This window comes from Canis aureus, chromosome 3 (assembly GCF_053574225.1).
Source record: "Canis aureus isolate CA01 chromosome 3, VMU_Caureus_v.1.0, whole genome shotgun sequence".
Classification (NCBI taxonomy): Eukaryota; Metazoa; Chordata; class Mammalia; order Carnivora; family Canidae; genus Canis; species Canis aureus.
Window position 1 is genome coordinate 19,748,722 of NC_135613.1, and position 27,852 is coordinate 19,776,573.

At 41.7% G+C, this 27,852-nt stretch overlaps 1 protein-coding gene and 1 long non-coding RNA gene across 7 annotated transcripts in view; one reads left to right on the top strand and one right to left on the bottom strand.

The window, feature by feature from the left end:
• The window catches only part of CDH13 (cadherin 13), a 1,003,185-nt gene that overhangs the window by 238,719 nt on the left and 736,614 nt on the right, over nucleotides 1–27,852 (top strand). The gene's annotated exons all lie outside the window — the stretch shown is intronic.
• Nucleotides 16,725–27,852, bottom strand: part of LOC144310238 (uncharacterized) — a 29,343-nt gene continuing 18,215 nt past the window's right edge. For 3 of the 4 annotated variants that reach the window (XR_013375938.1, XR_013375941.1, XR_013375940.1), the window contains one exon: nucleotides 21,419–21,796. This is a non-coding gene — a long non-coding RNA (uncharacterized LOC144310238). Of the gene's footprint in view, nucleotides 19,091–21,418; nucleotides 21,797–27,852 lie in introns of those variants that run through there. The other variant, XR_013375939.1, reaches the window with a different exon arrangement.

Genomic DNA, 27,852 nt, shown 5'->3' on the forward strand with positions numbered 1-27,852 from the left:
GAAGGATGGATGTGTAAGCCTGCTGTCTTTAATGGAAAGATTCAATAAATCCTAGACTTTGCTTCTAATGTGTAGAGTTCTAAAGAGATCTGTCCTATGAGAGAGTTCACTAATTTCAATTATCTGAGTTTTATTATCACCTTCTGTGGGTCGGAGAGACAGGATTTTATAGAATGCTGTCACCGGAGGCTACGACGATGGGGTTTCACACCATTAAGTCCAGAAAGCATAAGAGAAAGGCTAAGAAATGAGAGGGCTTAAAAGACATGCTAGTTTCATCGTGAAAAATATGACCTACTGAGCAGCTATGAGAAATAAAAGCAGGGAATGCCCATACATGATCCATGCCACTGCATGTGAGCTGCTTCTATGAATAATTAATTTCATATTAATTATTATTACTATCATCATTGTATCCCTGCAATTATATTCAGTAGCAGAAAAAAGTGCAGGTAGCATGATGTACATAAAGTTCTCAGACTTGAGTGTGTATCACAACCACAGAATGGGGGCATGTGTATGCAAAAATGCAAAATGCAGGTTGCCAGGCCTCATGCTCATGCCTGGCCTCATGTTCAGTGTAGACTGTGTATGACTGGGGCAGAACCTGGGAATCTGCATCTTTGTCAAACATGTCAATTGATTCTGACGCAGATGGTATGAGGACTGCACCAAGAAACATGGATGCTAAGCCTGTGTGTGCTTTGTCACCCATTCATCTAGACACCAGGCATCTTCCCATCATCTCTGGGGCACAATATATAAGTCTAAATTTGTTTCTCATCTATATGAGGGGATCATAAACCCACACTTTGCCCACAGAGCTGCCGTGAGGATTAAATAAGAGCATGGCCAGGGCAGGGCAGCCTCTAGTGTTCTTTGTGCTGTCAGTAGAGAGCACAGGAGAGGCATGTCCACTATGCCGATCAGCTAGGTCATCACATACCTCCAGTCCTTGCTCTGTGCCTGGGACCGTGTCGGGGTCCGTGAACACAGCATACTCCTGAAAGAGCTCGCTGCTTGGAGCCCAACTGCTTGGGTCTGAATCGAGTCTTCAGTTTAATCTTGGGCAAATTATTTAGCCTCCTGGTGCCTCAGTTTCATCTTCCATAAAATAGGCAAAATTACAATACATCTTAGGCTGTTTGGGAGATGTGTTTAAAAATCACTATAGACAAAACTCTAGGACAGTATTGGGCCAATAGTAAAGTGTCATATAAGTGTTGAATAAATAAATACAAGTGTCATTGATCAAATTCATGCGTTTACACATACTAAATTTTTTTTCCTTTCCCTCCCTTTATTTCCATCATAATGCAGATATATTCTAGTAGATGACAGACTTCTAAAATAGAGACCACTTTTCAAAGCCTCTGTACCTGGGGAAGGAAATCTGTAGGTATTCCATGGGTTTGGCAGCCAGCAGAGGTATGCAGCTGAGGAAAGGAGCTTCCCTGGGGCGGGGGTGTTAGGAGAAAGAGCTGGATTCAGCTCTTCTAACTAGGAGAGCTGACAAGTAACAAAATGAGGCTCCCTCCGTTATCTGACGCAGCAGATAAAGCAAGATATTTAGTTAATAGCAGCAACCTGGTGCCTATAATTTTCAAGTCCACGGAGGCACATTCTTTGCCCAGGGTAAGCAGAGGGATAGAGGAGGGAAGTAAGAAAAGTCAGGGAGAATCTATTTCCCACGTCCCCCATTGTAGTATTTGACTCACCTAAAGTTAACACTAATAGAACATTTGCTCAGAAATGTCATCACTGAAATAAACGCGTTAAATTTAAACTCTGACTGCCCCAATTCATCTGTTATGCAATTGAACTGGGAACAGCTCAGACTTAAAAGGCATCTCCAAGTTTTTCTCAGCCAATAAGGCTTAGGCCACTTTGTTTTCTCAGATTGTTCAGCCTTGTCCAATTTTTGGATGAAAGTCCTTTGGATACTTCAGCAGCCATGCCATTTTTCTTCCAATCGTTGACTTAAAATATAAAGCAGAAGCTGAAAAAAAAAAAACAAAACACCACCAAAGTTCCTTCACATCTTTATTTTCTAGCCAACTATGGCTTTAGTCTAAAGCTCTCTTTTATTTATTTATTTTTTTTTATTTTTTATTTTTTTAGCTCTCTTTTAGGAAGAAAATCCCATTTGTACATTTTCTCTTGGTTGGCTGGACTTACCCACAGATTCTTGGGTGATATTCAGGAGGCTGCTTTGTATTTTGGCTGTGTGTTGAAATTTTTCTTCTGGGACTATATATAGCAGTAGAAGGGGGATGTTGTTCAGCTCTTTCTCGACCTATAACTAACTCACCCCTTTGCAAGAGACAAATACAAAGACCGTAACATTTTGACACTATTTTTTGCTTTACATTGTAATTCATTTTATTTTATTTTATTTTAAATTTTTATTTATTTATGATAGTCACACACACACACACACACACACACACACACACACACACACAGAGGCAGAGACATAGGCAGAGGGAGAAGCAGGCTCCATGCACCGGGAGCCTGATGTGGGATTCGATCCCGGGTCTCCAGGATCGCGCCCTGGGCCAAAGGCAGGCGCTAAACTGCTGCGCCACCCAGGGATCCTGTGTAATTCATTTTAATATAAAATATATTTCCATAGTTTGATTACAGAAGCAGTACTCTGTAGAAAATTTGATTATTCCTGAAAAAGCACAAAGAAGGGAATAAAACCATAAAAGAGCCACTAAGAAATAACTAGTTCTTGGGATCCCTGGGTGGCACAGCGGTTTAGCGCCTGCCTTTGGCCCAGGGCGCGATCCTGGAGACCCGGGATCAAGTCCCACGTCGGGCTCCCGGTGCATGGAGCCTGCTTCTCCCTCTGCCTATGTCTCTGCCTCTCTCTCTCTCTGTGTGACTATCATGAATAAATAAATAAAATCTTTTAAAAAAAAACTAGTTCTTTGGGTTTTTTTTTTCCTATTTATCCATCTTTGATTTATTCATTTATCAACCCTTCTATCCATCCATCTCTCCATCCACCTATCCATCCTACTTTCCTTATGTACATCCATCCGTCCATCCACCCTTCCATGTATCCATTGTTCAACTTTCCATCTATCCACCCCTTCATACTTTCACTCATTCCACAAAGAAATAATATACCTTAAGCATATGGTATAGTGGTAATAAATACAGGGTCTTCAGTGACTTGCTTTGTGCATTCAAATCATGGCTGCATCAAGCACTTTCTATGTAACCTTGGACAAGTTTTTATGGCTTCTTTTCCTCCCTTATAAAATGACATTAATAATAGTGCCTCCTCATATATTGTGTCAGGATTTAATGATATAATCCATATAAGATGATTGGCAAAGTGCCTGACATAAAGGAAGTTCTCAGTAAATATTATCTATCCTTATCATTATTATTACTCTGGCTTATTTGATAGAGTTACCAAGATCTGATAAGAAAACATAAAAAATACTTAATTCACTGTCTAGGTACTATAATTATAAGTGCAGTAATAAATATACAGTTGATTATTTTGTTTGTGTTCATGATATCCATCTGTTTCATAAACTCATTTTAAATGCTATTTTAATGGCGGAACATATTCTATAGTATACATATTCCTAACCAAACTATTACAGCCATTCATTTAGAACATATCAAATTTTTGTGCTTATAAGTAATGCTGTGATGAACATCCCTGTTCGGTGATTTCCTTAGACTAAATTCCTAGAAATGAAATTGCTGGTTATATGTTGTACACATTTTAAAGCTTAACAATATTGCCACCGTGCCCACCAAAAAGTCTGCACCGCTCTACATTTCCATATGGATGCAACGGCCTGATTTTCTGTGCTCCTGCCAGCCTTATGTGTTTTCTCTGCAAACGTTTGCCATTCCAATAGACAAAACATGGGCTTCTCATCACTATTTGATTACTTGGTTTTATTTAATTACCAGCAATGTTGAACTTTGCCATATGTCTTTTGACCATATTTATTTCTATTTCTTAAAACTGTCAACTTAATAATATTTGTGCATTTTTCCGTGGAGTTGTTTGTTCTTTTCTTAATGATTGTGCCACAGTTTAAATTTTGACTTTCTAATGGGAAGGCTTTGGAATTTACTCTTTCCCAATTTACGAAAATCGGTCATGGCTATCTGGGGTGTTCTGAACCTTCCCTGCGTTTGCTGTGAGTGCCTATAATTTACAATATTCCTTCGGCCTTTGCTGTAGTCAGCCAAGTGCTGTTGCACTGGAACCCGTTTCTAAGTGCCCCAGAGACTTCTTACTGCCCCACCTTTTAGTGGGTCTCATTTCATTCCTGTGATGTTTTCCCAGTCTTTCTAAATTTCAAGTTCATTCCACTCACTGAAGAAAAATACTGGGTGACAACAGTAGGTAGCCACTCCTTTTATTCTGCTCACTATGCGTCTCTTCTTGGCTGCATTCTCCTTTTACTTTGTGCTTCTTTTTCAGCTGGTGCTTGTTAGACAGGTCTTTATGCAATGACACCGGGCAGGTTCCTCACCCCAGAAGTCTCCCTTTAAATATGGTGAAGAAGCTACCAAAAGACTTCCCTTTAGTATGTAGAGAATATCACTTTAGATCTTGTGCCCCAAAAATTTCATCTTCCACTAATGGTCTAGTGAAGAAGTCAGCAGACTTTTCTGAAAAGGGCCAAATAATACATATTTTCAGCTTTGCAGGCCACCTGGGCTGTATTGCAATGAAGCACAAAAGCAGCCATGGACAATAGAGAATGAACATGCCTGGCTGTGTTCCAATGAAATTTTACTTACGAAAACAGGAAGAGGTCCAGTTTGGTCTGTGGGTGATAGTTTGCCTCTACTGGTCTAAATAAGAGAAAAGAATGGCAAAGGAAGTGATATGGGAGAAGAAAATGTTTTAGCTGGTTGCTCTTAACAGTAAAGTGCCTTCAACACTACCATGGCTATGGGCCTGATTAGATCGAGAATTCCCTGGGGGACTGTCTTTCCTAACCCCTGGCCCTAAGAGAATCCAGCTTGGAGAGAAGGACCCAGGCAGAAAACATGTGGGGAGAGGAAGAAAAGAAAGGGAGAGCATATCCACAGGGGGATCCTAGCCACCCACCACATTCTGAAACGTGGTATGCCTCCACTCTGGGGGACAAAATACAGGGAGTAGTGGGGGTTCTGGTCCCTGAAATGCATTTCTGAATCCCAGCAGTTTTCTTTTAACTCAGTATTAATCGAGACAAAAATGTGATTTTTAGCTGAAAGGGCTACATGTCAGGTATTTCACGTGATAATTTTGATGGGTTTTGTTTTTATTTGTCTCTTTGGCTGGCCACCTAAGGCATTATTTTTCTTGAGACTCAAGCTCCATAACAACCTTTTGCAAAACAACACGTGTGCTCCGCAGACCCCGCCTGTCTGTACTCTCATGGCCTTGTCATGGAAAAGGAAATCAAGTTGGTGCCTCATTACAGCCTGCCTTCCTCACAAATTTTGTGCATTCTAGAAGAATAAAGGTAAAATGTTTAATCTGGCTGCGGCAGAGACTATTGTGGAGAAAGTGGACCTGGGCCCAAGGGACACATGTGACCACTCAAATCCCTCCTTCTCAGTTAATCTCCGTTTCCACCTCTGTCAAATGAGGAGTTTGGACTAAAACAGAATGGTGCACGTGAGGCAAGTGTCCATAACTCTATCTTCAGTTCCTCTGACAGGCAGCATTATGCCATCACTGTGTTCCTCCGTGTTACCTGGAGATAAAGCCTTCTCCGTGCGGGCCTGCTCCAGCTGGCTGTGCCCACCCTGTGGGGATGGTCTGGAAGCCCCCTGAGCCCCTGACATTTGTGATTCTCTATACACATGGAACTCAAACATGTTCTGTGGGATTGTTCTTTGCTTTGGACAGCCATGGTGCTGAAACACTGTCCATTTAGCTGCCACTGAAAGTGATCAAGTGGAAATGCAAACTCTGCCAAATGGCTACACTTTTGGCATTCTCCTCTGTGTCCATTTTCTGTCCTGTGATCTGTTAACGAAAGGTGTCTTGACCAAGCTGGGGAGATGAGGGCTACTCACCATCCACCCAAGTCTGTTAATGTTTCATTGCCTGGGATGCTTTAAGATCTTGTGCCTTTAATAGATTTCCTGAGCTAATAGTTTCCTTTATTTACTTCCCTGAGCTGTAATCGTTGCTGTGGCTGACCGTTTTGATAAGCTGCTTCTGTGAAACATCATCATATGAACAAGAGTCACCCTTTAGGTGATTATTATTCTCTTTAACCTGTTTTCGATCACAGAAAATAATTCCCGTGGAAAAAATCTTCTTTTCTTTGATTCAAAAAAATACCCCGCAAGTATTTAAATGCCATCATCCTTTCAATACTGAATAATTTTGAATTGATTTATACATGAAATTAACCACAGCACCTTTGATTAGGAAAACTTGTGCTTGATCTGTCTATCCATCTCTCTTCTCTCTTTCAGTTTTCCTGACTTCATAAATGAATTAGTCTAACTCACTTTCAGTGAAGCAGAGTGCAGACAAAAACACAAGTAGGAAATTAGGATAAAAAACTGGGCTAAGTCTGGCACCCATTCTATCGTGTACAGACACTAGAGATGGTCTGTAAATTTGGAGACTTATTAAAACAGCCAAAGCAAAGAGGAAATTTTTTCTAGGTCTTTGGTTCACAGTATCCGTAAGATTAAAGCATTGTTCAAATCATGCTGCTATTTCTTTGATATTAAGACCTGACAGACTTTTCTACTGTGGGTTCTGACATAGGAGACACATGTGATAGAGTTGCCTCTACCTGAATTACATTTAAATATTGCTTTAGACAAAGCAAACAAAAGATCTGATGTGTCTCTTTTTAATAGCTCAATCCAAAAGTCCTTTTCTTTCAAATTAAAAGAAAGAGTACAGCTAAAATGCATGAATCTAAAGGACATGATGGATTCCTCTTCCAGTAGGAAGAGTATTTACAGAGGGTCATTAAAAAAAGTGAAGATTCTTCTTCGGGAAGTGGTGTGTGCCACAGATCTCCATAGAAAATGTATTGAAAATATCAACACTGTTTCAGATACTGCCTCTCAGTGTTTTGTTTTTGTTTTTTTTTTTTTTAAGATCTTAACACTCCACAAACTCAGTGCTATATCTAATTAAGCTGGCTCCAAAATCAGAGCATCAGCATCTCAATGCATTTCCCATAAATCACTCAAATCTTCATGATTCTGAGACACTGATCACTGGATGCTGTTTTCAGATTCTTTCCCAGAATCTTCATCAAGATTGACAAAGAAGTATCACGATTGGTGTGGGTAATTAATGCTCTGACCGCCTGGTCCAAAAAGGATGCTCAGGGCAGGAGATCTTGCCCAGGAGCCATCCGTAGCTGCAGTTGTCTGGGACAGACCTTTCCACAGGATGGGGAGACCCAGAAACTCTAGTGAAGAGTGTGAGTTTGATCTCTCACTACCACTTCCAGCCTCAGCTTCTTGGAAAGCCCTGGGACTTAAATGACCATCTCAAGCCCCTTTCTTTCTTATTCCTTTGCTAGACTTGAAAAATATAACAGGGTGGGCCCTCTGAGGTCAGTTTTTCTACTGCCTCAGTGGAATCTGAGGTCTGCTATGGAATCATCAATAGGTGAAATGCTCTTCACAGAGTTAAATAAATGACATTCTTAAAGTGGAGTTTATAAGCTATGTTTGCATTTATTGCCCCACTTAGTCTCCACAGAAACTATAAATCTGGCAGGCCCAAGGTTCTTATCTCCTTTTGGAGGTAGGTACCTGGAGCCCAGAAAATTTAAGTGCCGTGATGTTAAGTCACAGAGGAAGATTTTTTATGGCTTATTTCTGTTGTTATTATTTGGTTTTTATAGTATCTCAGGACTTGCTTCATACTGCCCCAGCCCCCAGAGCAGCAGCATCTAGAAAGGCTTACACTAAGCCCCATCCCTACTGGAGGTTCTGAGTGAAATGAGTTTCCTGCTGGAAATTTTTTGGAAAATCTGTGTTCTGTACGGTTATCTTGGAGACTCTGAATTTCCTGCTATCAGGTCCTCCAAGAAAGGTTTTGTGGCACTCAGCATTTCCCCAAACCTTTTATTTTTTAATCTCACAGGCCTTTAGATGGTAGGAGAATAAAGAACACACTTTGGAAAATTCTGTTCTAGAGATGTGGGCACTTCTATAAGGTGAAGACTCAAGCACTGTTCTGTATTCATCTTAGATCCCTCTGTATTTAGTAGAGTAGGAACTCAGCACATTGTTGAAAATATTAAGTTTCTATGGACATATGCTTGGATTGTCCATATGATTCCATGTGTCAAGTAGACTGCCTCTTTGTTGCTTTATCTGTCTGTACACTTACCAGACACTATCATTTTTGAATCAGAAAATACCATCCTATAGAACCAAGAGTGATCCATGTTACCATGAATCGTGTGCTGTGGTTGTGAATACCAGTGATCATGATGCTGAGCAGACCATGGCTTACACTTACTCTTATGGACCTGATGGGAAGAACAGGCCACACTTTAGGTTTCCACATGATCCAGCAAAATAGCAACCCACTCAAGAATGAAGTGATTTAGAAATACCAGTTCCCTATCATGGGCCAGCAAGAGTATAAGCCCTTGCATACATGAGTGCTTCTTAAAGTTTTAAGCTCAGATCGTACTCATCACTTGTCCTTATCCTACAGATGAGGAGAGTGAGGCTTGGGGAGGATTGCTGTCACTTGGTACAATTTGACTGCTCCTTGTAACCACTGCTCAGAGCTGTGTGATCTTGTGCAGGTTAACTAACCTTTCTGTCCTTCAGTTTCTGTACCTGTGAAATGGGGACGATGATATTACTTCCTGCTAAGGTTGTCATGAAGAATAATGAGTTAACACACATATACAGTGCTTACTTAAAACAGTGTCAGGAACAAGGGTGTCTGGGTTGCTCAATCGGTGAAGTGTCTGGCTTCAGCTCAGGTCATGATCCTAAGGTCCTGGGATCAAGTTCCATGTCGGGCACCTTGCTCGCCTGGGAGCCTGCTTCGCTCTTTCCCTCTGCCTGCCGTATGCTCTCTCTCTCTCTCTCTATCAAATAAATAAATATTAAAAAAAAAAAAAACAGTGGCAGGGACAGAAAGCACTTGGTAAGAATTTTCTCATGTATATGCAGCACGTGTCCATGCACACATCTACATCCTGGTCTTGCTCAGCCTATTCAATAAGACTGGTTCTGGATAACATTCAACCATTTCTAAAAATCAAGTCCACTTTCTATGAACAGAGATTTTCCTACATAAAGCTTATTCAGAGGGCCTGTGTTGTCTCCTCTGAACACAATTCTCTTATGAGGAAACCAAAACAATTTTGGCAAATAAATCTGGTTAGAGTGAGTCACATCACTAGACATCTACTTTGAAGGGGAGAACAGTCATTTTGGTTTACAAATTATTGTGTCTTTTACTTTATTGCATATCAGAAGGGAATTTGGGGTGAGATGTCTAGAAATCTAGCAAAACCACTACAAGTTGTTCTGTCATTTAGCATTTAATTTAAAATATTACCAGGAAAACAACTAATTGAAATGCTCAGTGCAACTTTTTTTTTTTTCATGCAACAATATGTTGACTGAGTTTTTCAAATTACCAAAAGCATTCAGGCAGTTCTGGGAGTTTGGATCTAGTAACCCTTCGGCTCTTTTTATTTAGAATGCTGGCATTTTTCACTAGTGTCAAAAACGATAATTATTTTTCACAGATATTGAACTTAATAGAGTAATTGCTAAACACATTTCCACATTTGGCCCTCCAAGACAAAGTTTGTAAAATTTGTGAGCCATGAACAGTAACTTTACTGTATACTTGGCCTGACAATTGTCTAAGAAATGTGTCCTCAATGAAACAGAGGGGGGAAAAGTGAAACCAGACGTCAAAGTCATTGCCATTCTAACAACCATAATCCCTGATTCTGTGTAAATTAGTCATTATAGATTGAAACCAAACAGTAGACCCGAAGAGATAAAACTCACAATCACTACAGCCAATTAGATATTCAAAGGAATATTCTCAGTTTTTAATATGTTACAAAATCACATAAATACGTATGTGTTGGCATTAGCAGTTTTGATAAATAATGCTTACAAATGGGAGAAAGGCAAAAATAGATACAGGCAATTTTAATGGGGCCTAAGCAATAGCAATAAATATTAACAACATGCTGAAACTTTGCTCCAAAGTGAAGTGGCTGCAACGTAAACAAAGTTGGAGTATGGATTGAGTCAAATAATGGGCTTCTAATAACTGGTAATGTACAAATGTAATTAAATTACGAGAAAGTACAAATTTTCTCTATGGGTAATTGCTATGGATTGAATGTTTGTGTCTCCCCAAAATTTGAACATGGAAACTCTCATCCCCAGTATGATTGTATGTGGAAACATGGCCTTTGGGAGGTACTTAGGTGGTGAGGGTGGAGCCTTCATGATGGGATTAGTGCCTTTAGAAGGGATGGCTCAGAGAAAATGAGGAAGGGTGGCTATCAGACCAACATATACGTCTGATCCTGGGTGGGAGAGAGGGAAGGGTGACCAGAATGAGTGGAAGCACCTGAGACTGTCATGTGGTTCTAAGGAAGTTCAGCAAGTCAGGGCGTCCTTGAACCCAAACTGGTCAGCCGAGGAGTCAAGAGTCCCCCAGGAATGGTGCTGCCTTGGTGTCCTTGTTGTGCTCAGGAACTGGCTGGGAGCAGCGTGTGAAAGCATGGCTTTGAAGAAATGTGGCAATGGATTTCCACTGTTAATCAAAATACGCCCCCACCCCCCAGTTAGAAATCTCAGAAGTGTATCTTCATTGCTACCACAGAAGCATATACAAAATTTGTATATGGAACCTCTCATCCCCAGTATGATTGTGTTCAATGAAGGGAGGAAGGGAGGAAGGAATTACACTTGATCTTAGCCAAAAGGGTGAGAAGCGATGGGAGGAAGGAATTAATACCTCATATCACGTTTGTATGCCTGTCTCCTTCCTTCCTACGGTTTTCAGCCTTACTTTGGTCTTTATTGGCTGTATTTTTATTGAGAATCTATTATGTGCAAAGTAATTTACCTGTAATGCCTTATTTGCTCAGAGAAACTCTAGGTACCTTTATTATCCATCTCCATTTCATAGATGAGGAAAATGAGGCTCCAAATAAGTTATGTAATTTGCCCAAACTCAGAAGCTAGCAAGTGGCAGAGCTCTGTTCTATAAAGTTTATACTTAAAGTCTATACCCTTAGCTGTTAATGCTGTATGTTTTTAATGTATAAGGGATACATGTACGAGAGATTCCCTGCCCTGTAGATGAAGGTCCTGAAAATAACAAGGAACAGGGGCATAGGAACGAATCCCAGGCTGAGGCCAGGTCACTAAGGAATTTGTATGGATCATTCCTTTGTGCACTCATCATTGGCCATTTATTCATTTGTTCATACATTCAGCAAACACTTATCAAATGACTGCATAGAGTAAGGATTTTTTTTGTTTGTTTTTAAGATTTTATTTATTTATTCATGAGAGATGCAGAGAGAGAGGCAGAGACATAGGTGGAGGGAGAAGCAGGGAGCCTGATGTGGGCCTCGATCCCGAGACCCTGAAATCACCACCTGAGCCAAAGGCAGACGCTCAACCACTGATGCTCAACCACCCAGGCACCTCATGGACTAGGTTTTAGTTGTTACATCTTTGAGGTACTCACTGTCTGCCCTGGATAGTTCAGTGACCTACATGGGACTATTAAGGACTCAAAATGTTGCTGACCAAACTGAGATGTGCTAGGAGTACGAAATACACACTGGGTTTCAAGGGTTAGTGGGGAAAAATATTGTAAAAGGAATTTTGTGAACACTTTTCATATTGATTATATATTGAAACAATCATTTTTGGGTTATGCAAAATTACAATATATATTTAAAATTGATCCCACCTAAAAAAAAATTGATCCCTCCTGTTCCTTTTTACTTTTTAATATAGCTATTAGATAATTAAAAAGGCACATGTGGCTTGTATTATGATTATCAGAGTGCTCCTCTGCTGACCAGTAAATGCAAGTATTTTAATAGTTCAGAGCGCTCTGGCAGACATAGCAAAGAGCAATGGACTGGGGAGGGCGAGGGGGATGTCTACACAGTGGGACATTTGAACCAGCCCTTGATGAAGGAGTTGGATTTTGCCCAGTGGATAACTAGGGAATAGCAGTCCAGGTGGCTGACACAGCGTAGAGAAAAATGTGGAAGACTGAACACAAAAGTTATACCCTGTAATGTGGGGCTGGGATTCTGCATACGGTGGGGTTCTCTGGGAAGCAGATTCTGAGCTGAAGCTTAGAATACTTACTTATTAAAGTTCTTGTTTATTAAAGCATGCCCTTGGTTTCAACCAGTATTTGGATATGGGCTGCTTGGGTGAGGTGGCTCTCTGCACTGATCTGCAGAAAATTCCCGATGTAACCAACATATAGACGGTCCATGGAGAGCACACCCACCAGCAGGCGTAGCCAGACCTTCCCCGAGGGCCAACCCAGGGGGCATAGCACTGTGTTCTCCTCACTTGTCAAGGAAGATAGAGGACAGCATGCTCCATGAAGTGACCCCTTCCTTGCTCCATGCTCAGCCCACAGAGCTTCCCATTAGCTCAGTGGGTGGGAGGACGATCAGGTCTCTGTGATGTCAGCAGGGCACTTTGGAGTTTGTATAAATTACAGCTAAGGCAGTGGTGAATTTGTATGTGTAATGCATTTACCCATGGCCCCTAGAGTACACTAGAAGACAATTTCTTGGTGTTTAAAAGATTATCCTTTTAATAATTCATTGATCTTAACAACACAATACATCAATGGTTTACACCAAAGCCATGTTTTATCTGCAATGCACTCCTAAATTGAAAGGTACCATAAAATAGCACTTAACTTTCGGAATCCTTATGTTATCTAAAGCTCAGTTTCATATTTATTTGATGATAACGAATATCCTGTCTATTTTATGATCCAGTACAAGCTCTAATTTAGGAGCTCAGGAATAAATGAGGCGATGCCTGCAGGTGGGTGGCACACACACGTGTGTGTGTGTGTATGTGTGCGCATATATGTGTGTGTGTCGTGGAGTAAGTAGACAGGTTTGGCCTGGCAAGTTCACCAACAGCATTTTTACACCAAATGACAGTCATGCAGTGAAACACATCTGCATTCCTGTCTGAACTGACCCATTTGGTGTGAACGCATTTAAAAGAAAACTGTTTTCCATCTTTAACACTTCTGACACCAAATCTGTGGGTTTTCCACACCAACCAATTCCCCTCTCGACACTAACTGGGTATCCCATAATTTAATTCAATCCTGACACTAACCATCAAGAGTTAGAGCAGACCCCACAGGTTAGGGCTTTGACTTACAAGACTGCCTCCACTTCAGCTGCCAGTCACAAGTAGGGGGCCCCTGGTTATACACATTTCTGTCTGACTTGGCTGTAAATTGAGGAAGAGTTCTCATGACCTCTGCCTCGGGTTTGATAATTTGCTAGAATGGCTCATAGAACTCAGGGAAACACTTTACCTACATCTACTGGTTTATTACAAAGGATATTATAAAGGATACAGATGAAGAGGTACATAAGGTAGGGTCTCAAGCACAGAATCCCTGTCCCTGTGGAGTTGGGCTGTGCCACCCTCCTGGCACATGGACATGTTTACCAACCCAGAAGCTCTCTAACCCTGTACTTTGGGAATTTTTATGGAGGCTTCAACACATAGGTATGATCAATTATTATTAACTCAATGTCCAGCCCGTCTCTCTTCTCCAAAGGGCTGCAAGTTCTAAGCTTTTAATCATGGTCCTTCTAGTTACCAGGCCCCATCCTGAAGCCATTCACTAGCCCACCTAGAGTCACCTCATTAGAACAGGTGCTCCTATTTCCCAGAGCAGATGCTGTGTCAGCAATCAGGGCCAAAGATCAAATATTAGAACAAAAGATAGATCTGCCCTATGACCCAGCAATTGCACTGCTGGGGGGTTACCCCAAAGATACAGATGCAATGAAATGCCGGGACACCTGCACCCCGATGTTTCTAGCAGCAATGTCCACAATAGCCAAACTGTGGAAGGAGCCTTGGTGTCCATCAAAAGATGGATAAAGAAGATGTGGTTTATGTATACAATGGAATATTCCTCAGCCATTAGAAACAATGAATACCCACCAATTGCTTCGAAGTGGATGGAACTGGAGGGTATTATGCTGAGTGAAATAAGTCAATCGGAGAAGACAAACATTATATGGTCTCATTCATTTGGGGAATATAAATAATAGTGAAAGGGAATAGAGAGGAAGGGAGAAGAAATGGATAGGAAATATTAGAAAGGGAGACAGAACATGGAAGATTCCTAACTCTGGGAAGCGAACCAGGGGTGGTGTAAGGGGAGGAGGGCAGGGGGTGGGGGTGACTGGGTGGTGGGCACTGAGGGGGGCACTTGATGGGATGAGCACTGGGTGTTATTCTGTATGTGGCAAATTGAACACCAATAAAAAATAAATGTATTATAAAATAAAAAAAGAATAAAAGATACTCCTAGCGCCTCCAGTACTTAGGAAATTATGAAGGTTTTAGGAGCCCTATATCAGGAACCAGTGCAGTGGCCAAGTATATATTTCTAATTATGTCACAGCATTCCTTGGACAACAATCGTGTGGACCTACAATGTCTTCTTGTGGTAAAACCAAAGGGAATTGTTATGTCTTTAGCATAACTAGAATTAAAAAGCAGCCAGATTTCTCTTTTTATTCATTCTTCTTGGCCCTACTAATTTCTGGCACCCAGCATCCTGGGTGATGGGTGCGTACCAGTGATTTCAAGGGCAGAAAGGTCACCAGTGTTCTCCAGTGCCTAAGAAGGGAGGTTGCAACCTGTATATACGGTCAATGTGGCTGGCTCCCCCTGCCTCCCCTGCCCTGTCTGTCCTACATTGCTCTCTGTCATTGTCTATGTTCCAGAAACACAGCCCTGCTTTCGCTTCCCCAAATAAGCCGTGTTCTTTCCTGGCCCAGTGCCTTTGCACCTACTGTTCCCTCTGCCAGGAATGCTTTTCCCAGGTCCCTCTCTGGTCACAAATTTCTATTCATTCCTCTGTTTAAATGCGAATGCCACCAAAAGAGCCTTCTCTGACTCGCAGATCAGGTCCCAAGGTTGCCATTCCCACAGCACAGCCCTTCCTCACAGTGTTCTGCAAGCTCACCAATGTCTATTCCCCACGGGCAGTAAAAGCCAGGAGGGCAGAGCCACCCTTGTCCAAAGCATAGCTGAGTGCTCGCTGCATAGAAAATGCGAATTAAGTGAATTGTGGAAAGAATAAGTGAAATACCACAGACGGGCCAGGCAGGATAAACTCTGGAGTTGGGTTTTACTTGGATGTTGATGATCTTTCCTGCCAGAGTTTCAGGGAATTGCGAGGCCACCAGGCAGCCAGCCCTGGCTCGAGGAGCACATGGATGATGATATAGAGAAGGCAGGGAATGAATTCTATCAGAAAACCTCGGGGAACTAAGAGATAGGGAAATGACTTCAGAGGCGGGTAGAATTGAAAAGAGTATTTTTATTTTTTCAGTTTCCCAGAATAAATAAGCCTTAAATATGTTTGTATGCTGCCAGGAAGTAGCCAGTGGAGAGGACATGATTGAAGACAGGAGAAAAAGAGAAGGTAATTGATGGGTCAGTGTCCCCCAGGAGACATGAGGGATGAAATCAACAGTGTGGGTCAAGAGGTGAGGCTGGGAGAGGCCAGCATGGAGGCAGGTGATATTTCTGCCCAGCCTTTCAGCTTTTGTGCGGAAGAGTGAGGAGAGCATCAATCACTTCCTTTCTCGCTGGGTAAATGCCAAGAAAGTCTACGGCCGAAACTTCCCCAGGCAGGAGGCTCAGAATTAATTGTGAGGATTAAGCATAAACCAAAAGGAGCAGGGAAGCCCTACGCACTAAATCCCAGGAATAGGGCCTTTTCAGATCAAGAAAATGCATCTGAGAATGGTCTGGCAGCCCAGAGTGCTGAGAGAAATCTCTAGATGCTGGCAGATCGCATTAATGCCTCCTCGTAAGATTGTTTCACACGGGCCAAAATGTACATTGATTTTTTTTTTCTGTGATTACACTTCCAGAAAGAGAACATGATCTTTGGAATCTGTTTGGGGGAATAAAAATGCCTATACAGGATAAAGGATGTTTTTTGACCTCTGATGGCCTTGTCTTGTTCTTGTCACAGCTTGTTTGCAAGCAATGAAAGGCCTCCCAAACCAGGGATATCCTTGCAGTCCTTCACAAGTGATTTACCTGATTAACAAAATATTGGTGGAATATAGAGAATTTGCTGTGGGTGTGTGTGTGTGTGCGTGTGTGTGTGTGTGTGCATGTGCACGAAATGAATTTCTCTGGTAGCCGGGGAGCAGGGTGAGGGCAAGCTGACCTTGTGTTTTATCTAGGATGACGGTGGTGGGCTGACATTGCAGCGAAAAACTAACATATAAATATTTGGTGAACAAGCAGATGCACGGGTGAACACAAGAATGAATGGATCAAAGAATGAGTGAATCCACCCATTGTACTGTAGGCTCTAGAAGGATTTCCTCCCCAGAGAGGCACATTGGGATATAATACTTAAGTATCTTTACATAATGAATAAATGAGTAACAAACATGCAGCCAACAAGTATTTATTGGGCTAAATGAACCAATATCTATAAACAGTACAGAATTTTGCATAGATTAGGTGCAATGTGAGTGTCAAACAGATAAAGTGGACATCAACTATGTGCCAAGCCATGTGCCAATAACCAGGATAGAACTCAAAGTAAAACAGACACACACAGGCCCTGCCCTCATGGGATAAAGAATCCAATGGGTTTCCCTGCACCTGTATGACATTACTTCTATCACTTCTATCTGTGCAGATCTTCTGTATTGATACCTTTCCTGTACACGACCCCCAGTCCTCCTGGGAAATCTGAGAGGCGTTAGCAACCTCATTCTCAAATCTCAGAGATTTGAGCTAGATCTCAAGATTTCCTCTGGTGACTTGCCCAAGGTCACACAGCTGTTAGATGGCAGAGCTAAGAATTCAAACACAAATGTTTTATTAAACTGCCTCTAATCTTCCCATTTTAAAGTAGGAAAGCACTAAAAGGCTCATGTTGATGGACTTGAGGTGATTTGTAAAAGTTTAAGAGACTGCCATTTTTCATAACACCCATAAACTTTACACATCCACACGCCCTGCTCTCCTAAACCAAAGTAATGCGGCTCTTTATGTTCTGAGGGTATTCCCCTTCTCAGTTAAAAATTATCAAACCTACTGGGAAGAAGGGTTCCCTGAGGATTTGCTTTATAAAATAAACAGAAATCAATTTTGACTTGTTTTCTAATCATGATAAATGAAGCCAGGTTAGGAAAAAGAAGTCCCAGCATTACTTGAGCATCATTTTGCCAGGATGCATTGGTCTTTGACAAGCAATTAAGAAGCCCTCTGATTGTGGCTGGCAGTGCCACGGCTCAGCACACTCCTGATTAATTCTCATTTTCATCCTTTCCTTGGGATTTATTTACTCATTTCACCTGGAATGTGTTTAGCTTCTTAACCTCCCCATCCCCCCCTTTTCCAAAATGTGCTTCTCTGCGAGGCTCTCTCTCTAACTTCACCTACCCAATAGCACCATATTCATTCCTGCTGGAAAACTACCATACCATCTTGGCATTTATTCAGTATATCTTCATTCATTCATTCATTCATTCATTCATTCATTCATTCATTTTCTATCCCACCTGATCCCACCTTAGCTGGCTTTCTTTATTTCCACCTAGATATTTTTTTGAAACCCATCTGTCTATCTTGGGGTGCTTAATACAGAGGGGGTTCTTCTTATGTGAGCTATCCACAGCAGGTTCTGAAATAATACTAGTGAGAAGTCTGAACAAAATTGGAGGGTCTTAGAGCTACAAGAGATGGAATCAACATCTTCATCTTCATCTTCATGCCTATCAACTATTGAATCCTTTCTTTAGTCCAGGCACTGTATCTGCATCTTTCATACATTGTTTCTTTTATTTCTTGCAACAACTCTACAAAGAAGGTAATGGTGGCCTCACTTTATAGACAAAATGAGTCTCAGAGGATTTAAATCACATGAGCAGTAAGTGGTGAGAGCATCCCTTGAGCTTATGTCTGCTGAATTATTAATAGGATAATCCACAGCAGACACTAATACACATGTGTCATGGATAATAAGCAGCAGTGCTGGACACCTTCAGTGCAAACCATTTGACCCAGCACCTTGGGTAGGTTGACTTTGCATGGTCATTCTATTGAATCATGAGTTTCCCAGAACTGAGATCTATACCCTGCCATCCCTCTTAGCTGCTTCATTTGAGGACAGACAGGACTTGGTGGGTAGTTGGCCCTATAAGGGCCTTCAGATGCTCTGCCCATCCCCAGTGGACTCCTATACAGGAAGCAGGAACCCTAAATCCATGGTCTCTGAATTTTTGCCCTCAGCCCTTCCTCTTACTCCATTCCTTTCTGAGTCTCCCAGTTACTCATTCTTCTATACCCTTCCTCTCACCCTTGGGGCTTGAGTGCCTTCCTCAGCCTTGTGATGATTCTGGCTTCTTCACCCTAGCACTCTTTGGAAAATGCTTCTCACCGTTCAATTGCCCTGGGGGCTTTCAACTCAGAACCCAGACTCCGACATGTTTTTTCTCTCCTTAGTGGTGGTACATATGTGAGAAAAACAACGGGCATTTACAGTGTACCACATGTGTTGGGGCTTACAGTAACAAGCCTGAACTAATCCTTAGAACACCTTAATGAGGTAGGTTTATTATCTATGATGCATAAATGAGAACACCAGGGTTTGGAGAGGTCATGTAGATCCCTGAAGACCCCACCGGCAGGAAGTGGTGAGTCACAATGGGATCCTAGTTCTGGTTCTGTCTATTCCAGAGCCTCTCTTCTCTCTCCTCTCTTCTCTCTTGGAAACCATAGGATCCTACGATTTTCTTCTAAATTGCTTTTCTATTAAAATTATAACCTGTCATTAAAATATTTAAGCACACAAATTAACTGGTGTTAATTATGATATTTCAAAAGGTGACAAGCAATTTAGAGTGAGATTTGAAGGTAAAAAAAAACAACAACACCTAAATATAACTTGGCATCTTTCATAATAAATACAAATCTTTGTCAATTGTGACTTTATCTAACCCTGATATGCCTTAGGTCTAAACAGAACAGAACATTCTGATTCATCTACCATTTTTACCAGGCTTGAAAGCATGCAAACAGTTTTTGAAAATTCTGGTGCTTCAGAGCATTTTAGCAACCAAAGTCATTGCAAGTAGCTTTCTACGAGTCTCTAATCTTCTCTCTGAAGAGAGATTGAAATGATTATTTTATTTATTTATTTGTTTATTTATTTCTAAAATATTTTATTTATTTATTCATGAGAGACACAGAGAGAGAAGTGGAGGCATAAGCAGAGGGAGAAGGAGGCTCCCTGAGGGGAGCCCAATGCAGGACACAATCCCAGGACTCCGGAATTACAACCTGAGCTGAAGGCAGATGCGCAACCACTGAGCCACTCAGGTACCCTGATTTTCTTGATTTAAACCAGGAGAGGATCTTGAGCTTTCTCTTAGACACCATCATTAATTCAACGTTCTTATGAATCCTTTTTCCTTCCTCACTTTGTGATAAACTAAGAGAAAAATGACCTTCGAATAGGACATGGTGGTGTCAGGGAGTTAGGGAGTGATACATGGGTGGCCAGTTGTGCTTGGTGGTCTCTGCTCTGCAGTTCTATGTCACTCAAGCCTTCCCTCCTTTCAGATCATGACACACCAGGAAGCAAGTTTAACCAGTAGTCAGTGTTCACCAGAGCTGGCCTCTGCTCCTGACCGGCAGGGTGACTTGACCAGCAGGTCATTATGAATGGGGTGAACTGGGTTTCCTCCATGGCTCTAACATTCTCTAGGCTCTGACTGTAATTACTACCCTTTGACTCTTTCCTAGAAATTTCCTACTGAGTCTATGGAAGGGATGGCAATGATTCTCCGTGGAAAGTGGGAGGAAGCCAAGGCAGCAGCACCATCAGCAGAGGGAACTGCTCTTCTGATGGGCCTTCCCAGAACCATCTGATATGTGGAGACAGAGGAGGAAGTTGAGAATCATTGTTGTCTGGATCATTGCTAGACCAGCTCGTTTTACCAGTGATGATTTGGGGCCTAGAAAAGTTCACTAACTTGCCCAAGGTTACACAGCAATATAAGTGTTTAAACATTTAAAAGCAAAATTAATATTAATTAATCTTACTTTGTATCCCAAAGTTATTTTTAAGGAAACGTTACCATAAAAAAAAAAAAAGAATGTAGAATGTCACAAAACGAATCCTGTGTGTGGGTTTGTGTGTGTGTGTATGTGTGTGTGTGAGAGAGAGAGAGAGAATTCTTACAGCAGATTTTTAAAAAATCACTTCTATAGGAAAACTAAAATTTCCTGAACAAAAATGCTCAAAAGTGTGCAAAATGCAACTAAATCAAAGATCTCACAAACCATAGGCCAGTGCTGTCCAACACAAATATAGTGTAAGCCACGTACGTAAGTTTATATTTTCCAGTAGCCACCTTTAAAGAAAAGTAAAAGAACCTGATGAAATTAATTTGAGTGATGCACTTTACCTCCTCATATCTAAAATACTATCATTTTAGAGGGCACCTGAGTAGCTCAGTCAGTCAAGCACCTGACTCTTGATCTCAGCTCAGGGCTTGATCTCAGGGTCATGAGTTGGGCTCCACGCTGGGCACGGAGCCTACTTAAAAAAAGTATATATATTATCATTTCAACATATTCTCAATATAATAAATTACCGAGACATTTTACTTTTCTTTACTAAGCCTCTGAAATCCAGTGCTCACTTATTCTACACATCATATCTCTATTTGGAAGAGCCAAGTTTCCAGTGCTTACTTAACACATGTGGCTTGTGGCTGCCTCGTTGCTCAGGATGGAGCACTTTCTCTTCCTCTTTCCTTTTTTCCCATGTTCTATTACAGTTTATCTTTCAGAAAATATTTAAATAGAATATACTCTGATTTTTAAAAATACACATATATGTTTGTATATATATATATGTGAGTATAGATGATGCCACACACATACAGATACTCTTTTTTTTTTTTTAAAGATTTTATTTATTTATTCATGAGAGACAGAGAGAGAGAGAGAGAGGCAGAGACACAGGCAGAGGGAGAATCAGGCTCCATGCAGGGAGCCCAACGTGGGACTCGATCCCAGGTCTCCAGGATCACGCCCTGGGCTGACTGCGGCGCTAAACCTCTGAGCCACCGGGGCTGCCCACATACAGATACTCTTACACAGGAAGAAAGGGAGGAGAAAGCACTTTGCCACAGCAGTGTTTCTGGAAAGAGAGTCCTTTACATTGTATTTTTTTAAACAAGGTGCAGAAGTTCCTGCAGATTCCATTTTCCATTTCAGGCTTACATCTTTTCAGAAGCGCTCTGTATTCTAGGGCTTGGGGCTTAGCAGACCCCCAGGATGGCAGTGATGAGGATACATCTTTCGCAGGACTGGTCCTTAGTCCCCATTTCTCTGATGTGAATTATCAGCTTCTAGAAGTTCATTTTTATAACTACATTGAAGCTTTGGCCATTTGTGCAGGAAATCCCTCACAAGCAATCACAAGCCAATCAGCATTGTAAGATTTGGTATTTACCACGTCCTGAAAAAAATAAAAAAAGAGAGAGAGCCTTAGAAGGATACTCCCCTGCTAAAGACCTGGGGAAAGAGAAATGTGATAAAACCATGCTCTCACTGTGAAGATGTGGGATGAGGGATACACCTGAAAATGCTTACTACATGTAGGGGCTAATATTAGTGTCCTAGAGCTGCAGCAACAAATGACCAGAAACCTTCAAACGACAGAGTGTATTCTCTCACGGTTCTGTAGGCCAGAACTCTACAGTGGAGGTGTCAGCAGGGCCAAAGGGTCTGGAGGCTCTAGGAGAGAATCCTTCCTTTGCCTCCTGCAGCATCTGGTGATTCCCAGAAATCCTTGGCATTCTTTGGCTTGCAGATGGCATCACGCCAACCTCTGCTTCTGTATTCATATGGGCTTCTGTGTGTCTCCATGCCCTGTATCCTCTCCTTTTTATAAGGATACCAGTCACTGGATTTAGGGCCCATCCTAATATTACCAGTATGACCTTATGTTAACATAATTACATCTACAAAGATCTTATTTCCAGATAAGCTCCCATTCTGAGCTTCTGGATGGGCATGGATTTGGACATATTATTCAAGCTAGTACAACATTCACTAAGGTTCTCTCCTAAGATCTGTCACTCCAATCCTGTGGATCACATCTACCACCCAAAGTCTACTCAGTCACTTAATTTGCAATGTTGACTTTAGACACAGTAATGGGATGTGATGATCACCTAATTCAGTGGAATTCTTTCTTTGAAGAACAGAAATGAAAGGCCAGAAAAGAAAACAGAGCAAAGCCCCAGTGTATGATTCGAGAAGGAGGGGAACCCAGAGTTACCTGTGACCCCTTCCTCTTTGCCCCTCATTAGGCTCTCCAAGGGCTTCCTAACTGTCTCCAGGACCCCATAAACCTATCTTTAATCATAATCCCTTTATTGTATAGATCAAGACTGGTGCTTAGAGATACAGTGCTTTTCTCCAGAATCATACATGACAACTTGAATCTGAGCCTTACTTCAGCCACAAAGTGTCCTGACACTCACCCCGTCCATCTCTCTATTACTAATAGGGATGAGTAGCATGTTTTTCTTTGGAAAAGGAAACACAAAATATTCCATACTGGGCAAATTTTCTTCTTCTAGTTTACAAAATTATAAAAGAAAGTTTATGGTGATTCAAAGCCATGACAACATCTGTGCTGCCTCTGTGGAATTTCTGTTTTCACATAGAAGAGATTGGAGCAGCCACCTTTGGGTCAGTGTGAAAGGAGGGAGTATCTTCTCTCAAGGACTCTGCTCTTAATGTTTCCTGCCATAGGAGGTCTGGGATAGGCTCTGTGTTGTTCCCACTTTTTGCAAGTATTTTGATTATTTTTCCCTCAAAGTGGAGAAAATGTGTCTTTGAATCCAAAGCATGATCTAAGCCTTCAGAATTCCTTTCTTAATAAAAAAAAAAGTAGCTCCTCTGAAAACATTTTAATTAATAACCTTTATTTTTTTAGAACAGTGTTAGGATTACAGAAAATGTAGCAAATGGCATAGAGTTTCCATATACTTCTACTGCCCCATTCATAGCTTCCTGTGGGTTTCGACAAATGTGTCATAGCCAGTGAACATCCTTTATACTCCACTCATTCATCCTCTTTTCCTCAAATGCTTGGCAACCAGGTTATGTTTCATGATTTCATCCTGTAAAATTACTATCTCAGTACTTAAAAGCCAGATCTACAATCATGTTAGAGGTCTTTCATGAGCACAGTCTCTTCTGCAGTAGGCCATCAATCTAGCCTATACCATTGCCCACTGGCTTGCCCTTGTGTCTAAGTTACACCAGTAGTTCTGCTCTAAGACCCTTCTAGAAAATTGTGTATTTTGCTTAATTTAAAACAATACATTATTCAGGGGAAATAAGATATCTGTTGGATTTATTAGGCTCATGATTCTATTGGACCACATTAGGTATAGAGAAGAATCCTAAAGAAAGAGGAGTTAGGGTTTGGTAGAAGATAAATCAGTTTTGAAATGAGGAAGGAAAAAGAAAACATCTGGAACCTTGACATTTTCCCAGTATATTACCCCGTGGGTACCAAAGATGATGAGGAGATAGAATGTAAAAGAAGAGATGCCTTCTGTGGAATTAAAATTCTGGAATGTTCCAGAAAGTGCCAGATGTAAGATCAAATAGGAACAGCTCATAATGAAAATCCCTCCCATATGGACAAGGTTGCTAACCATATGGCTGGTGCAGCCCATGGAGGTTAAAAGCACTCTCAATAGCCTTTCTGCAATGAACATGGCACCAAGGTTAGCACAGGGGCCACCCAACCAACAGCCATGGGAAACAGATAAGTGCTATTTGAAAAAAAAAACATTGTTTAGAAGTCCATCAGCTATATATAAGTTCCTTTTCGTCTTAAATAATTCAGACAAACAGAAGTACCCTTTTCCTCTCTGTAACCATAGTCGTCTCTTGGAGGTCACCAATATTATTAGTTTGATGAACATCCTTCCAGAGCTTTTTCTGGACATTTAGATACACATATGTATGTCCACTGATACCTGGAAGATTGTGACATGGGTGAGTTATACATAAGAGAGATACTATGTGTAGTTTTCTGCAACTTGCATTTTAATTTTCAAGTCCTCTTAAACTGCCCCATTACCGTCTTTCATGTGGATGTATTTACACATGATGTACAGATGAGGAGATAGTTAGGCATCTCTTCCTAGCTTTTGCCATTACACATGTGGTAGATGTATTAATGTTCAGCAGTATCTGGCTCTTTTCTATTTCCTGGAAGTGGAGACTATATTCCCTTACCTTCTTGATATTAGCCACCCCTACATCACTGGATCTAACCATTGAAATTGTGTGGAAGTGGCAGGTGTCACTTCTAGGCCAAAGCATAGAACTGTTAGTGCTCAGTCCTGTAATCCTCTCTCCATCCCTTTGGTCACCTGGGTCCCTGGGTGTGTATGGTTATCTGAATCCTGCTGTGGACCTGCATGGGTGCGGGGAATCGCAATAAATAAATCCTCGTTGTTCAAAATCATGGAGACTTTGGAGTTCTTTGTTACCACTGCACAGCCTAACCTATTCTGGCCGATACCCACAGCAATGAGCAGCCTTGAGCATGTTTCCTTCTGCACAAGTGACAGCATTTCTCCAGAAATGAATGTCTATTGCAAAGTCAAAACATTAAATTGCTTTGAAAACATCTTCTGATACATCAAGCCCCTACCTTTTGTCCCTGGGCTCCTCTGCATCTCTTGACTTTAGACTCCTTTCTATTATTTATTCATGGTTTATTAGATCAATGTCTTCCCCAGACAAGCCAGGAGCTCCCTGGAGTTTACTGGCTCTTCTGCCCAAGCCTCCAGTGTTAGCGATTGTTTCATTAAACTCTAATCTCAAGGCTAATCCCTGCTGGAAAATGTGTTCTGTCCTATAAGGAGGCTCCCAGGCTCCAAGTCTCAAACCACTAAACAGGCCATGCAGGTGTTTAGTGGTGCTTATTGATGGTCACGTGACATTGTTATTGCCTTCTGCACATTTCCAGTATGATTCACACTGTATAAAAGGATTACCTTTCAGTTTGGGAGGTACTAAATTAGAGAATAGGATTTCCAGAGCCCTGTATTCTTCTTCAGAGCACAGCGAGGGGGTTCATTCCGACCCCAAGGGCCAAAGATACCACAGGCTTCCCAGTTGATGAGTTTATTCAGCTCTAATCTGTGAGGGCAATGGGGCAGCAAATGGGATATGGGTTTCTTTGAGGCGTTCCACCAGAAGTTAGCGGTGAGGTAAAGATACTGAGGTTGATGTAAACTCAGAGCTCAGCCTGGCTGCTAGGACAAAGCCAGCACACCCACTTCCCATCTGTGGCCCTGGGGTGGGAGGACCTGAAATACTATGGGTTGCAGAAGATGAGAAGTGATGGGAAGCCTAAGAAGGTCAGAACCAAAGCCGAACTTTGAGAGCTCTATAAGTGAATCCCATAGTTCCTGAGCAGTGAGATTCTTTGCAACTTTCACTCACTCACACATCTCATTGAGGCATGAGGTGTAATGTGGTTTGGGTGGAGAAATACACTTCTGCCAAAAGGGGAGAGCTGAGTCTATGACATCTTTGAGGAAGATTTGTCAACTAGATATGATCCCTGTGTCCACCATCCCCTGTCCATCACATGTCTCCCCCAACCTCACAAATCTGCAATGGATCCCTGATGTCCAAAGCCCCGAGCATCGCCTCTGTTAGGACAAAGTGATTTGGAGGAGCACTGCCGGGTCTGACATCTGCACCTGGATATTGCATCTTGCTTGCTGTAACATCCTGGATAATTCCTTCCTCTGCTCCAACTCAGCATCTTCATCTGTAAAGTGGGATAGTACCAGTGCTTACCCCACAGGGTGACCATTAAGATTAAATGAGCTAACCCTAAAACAGATGAGAGAGATGTTCTGAGGTTTCTCAGAAAATGTGCTTGGGCACCTTGATGCAGATGCACCCAGTAACCATGGGCATTCAGACCGTGTCATCCTCCTCTTACATCCCTCACTCACTGCCATACAGTGTCTGTGGGGCTTGGGTCCCCTCATACCCATGCTCCAGGCTCCTGTCCTGGAATACTGATTTTTGCCACCAAATTCCCCAAGACCTCCATCATCTACCTGCTTTGAGCTGCCCCCACCAGCCAGTGTCCCAGAGCCTGAACTGTGTCCAGTGCTCTGGCCTCGTCCAGCCACTCTAGCCTTGTAGACACTTCTCTAGAACCAAGAGGGCTTATGAGTCATAACTGGTCCAGTCCAAGCCCCCATCTCACAGCCCTCAGAACCCTGAGCTCTCATCACTCCCATTCCACAGATGCTACTGGCCTCTCCTCTTGGTCCCATCCTGTAGTTGCCATGGTTACCTGTAGGTGAATAACTTTTCCTCTCAACTCTTCTCCCCAAATCTTCAGCCCACTCCCTCTACCCATTCCTGTCTCTGTTAATATGTGGCTTCTCACATTTGTCTTGTTTACTTAACTATTTAGTAAACTCATTGAGGGTGGAGGATTGACATTACTAGAAGCCTCTGTCTACATCAAAGAAGCTGAATTTGTGCCAGCTAAATTAAAATTTTGTACTCAACCCTAACACCTTGTTGGGTCTCTGCAACACAGAGGTGGGGTTCAGACAATTATGAAATCAATGCATGAACAAATGCAAACAGACTGACATTTTCTCAAATAACTGGGGTCTTCAAATCTAGTACAAAATTCTCTGCTAGGTCAAAATATTCCTTAAAGTAGATAAGTGATTAATACGAAAGACAGGGAGGTACATAAAATAGTTTGATTAAAATACTCTCAGCTGGATATACTTCAATGACCCCTGGGAAGAAGAAACCAACTGTAATTAGTGTCTTCTATTATTGCTTTGGGACAGTGGTACCTGAAAATTGTGTCTCTTCAAATGTTTGTTGTCTCAACACTGTAAAATCTTATATTTATTCCTAATTCAAAATGCATGAAATTGGAGGTGGGGCTGGGGAACCTCATCATCTGTATTGGTGAATGAGACCCTCTGAGTCTATGTTGCCTTAATTAAAAACAAATAACAAAACAAACAAACAAACAAACAAAAAACCTCAGTCACAAAATGGAACTCAGACATTAAAATGGTCTAATAGTGTTTTCTGATACAAAGTGAATTATAGTTCAATCTATTTTCCCAAAAGGGCAAGTATAGGCTCTTTAGAGAGCAGGGGACACGTGTGGTACTGACATATTTGGGGAGAGGTGTGCTGCTGCTAACCCAGCATTCCCACTGATATTCATATTCAGACAGGTGCACTTGTTTTTCAGGCACATGTCTCGTCTTGACCCACTACACTTAGAGCCCTTCCTTCCCTGCCTGCAGGTTTGTCACCCAATCCCCTCACCCTCACCCCCAGGAAATCTAGGTCTTAACAATTAGAACTATCTATGAACAAAGTGCATGAGGCAGTCAGGGGGAAACAGGCCTAAAGAGCAGGTAAACCAAGGCACAAGATACAAGAGTTGATAAAATGCCACATGCTGAATGG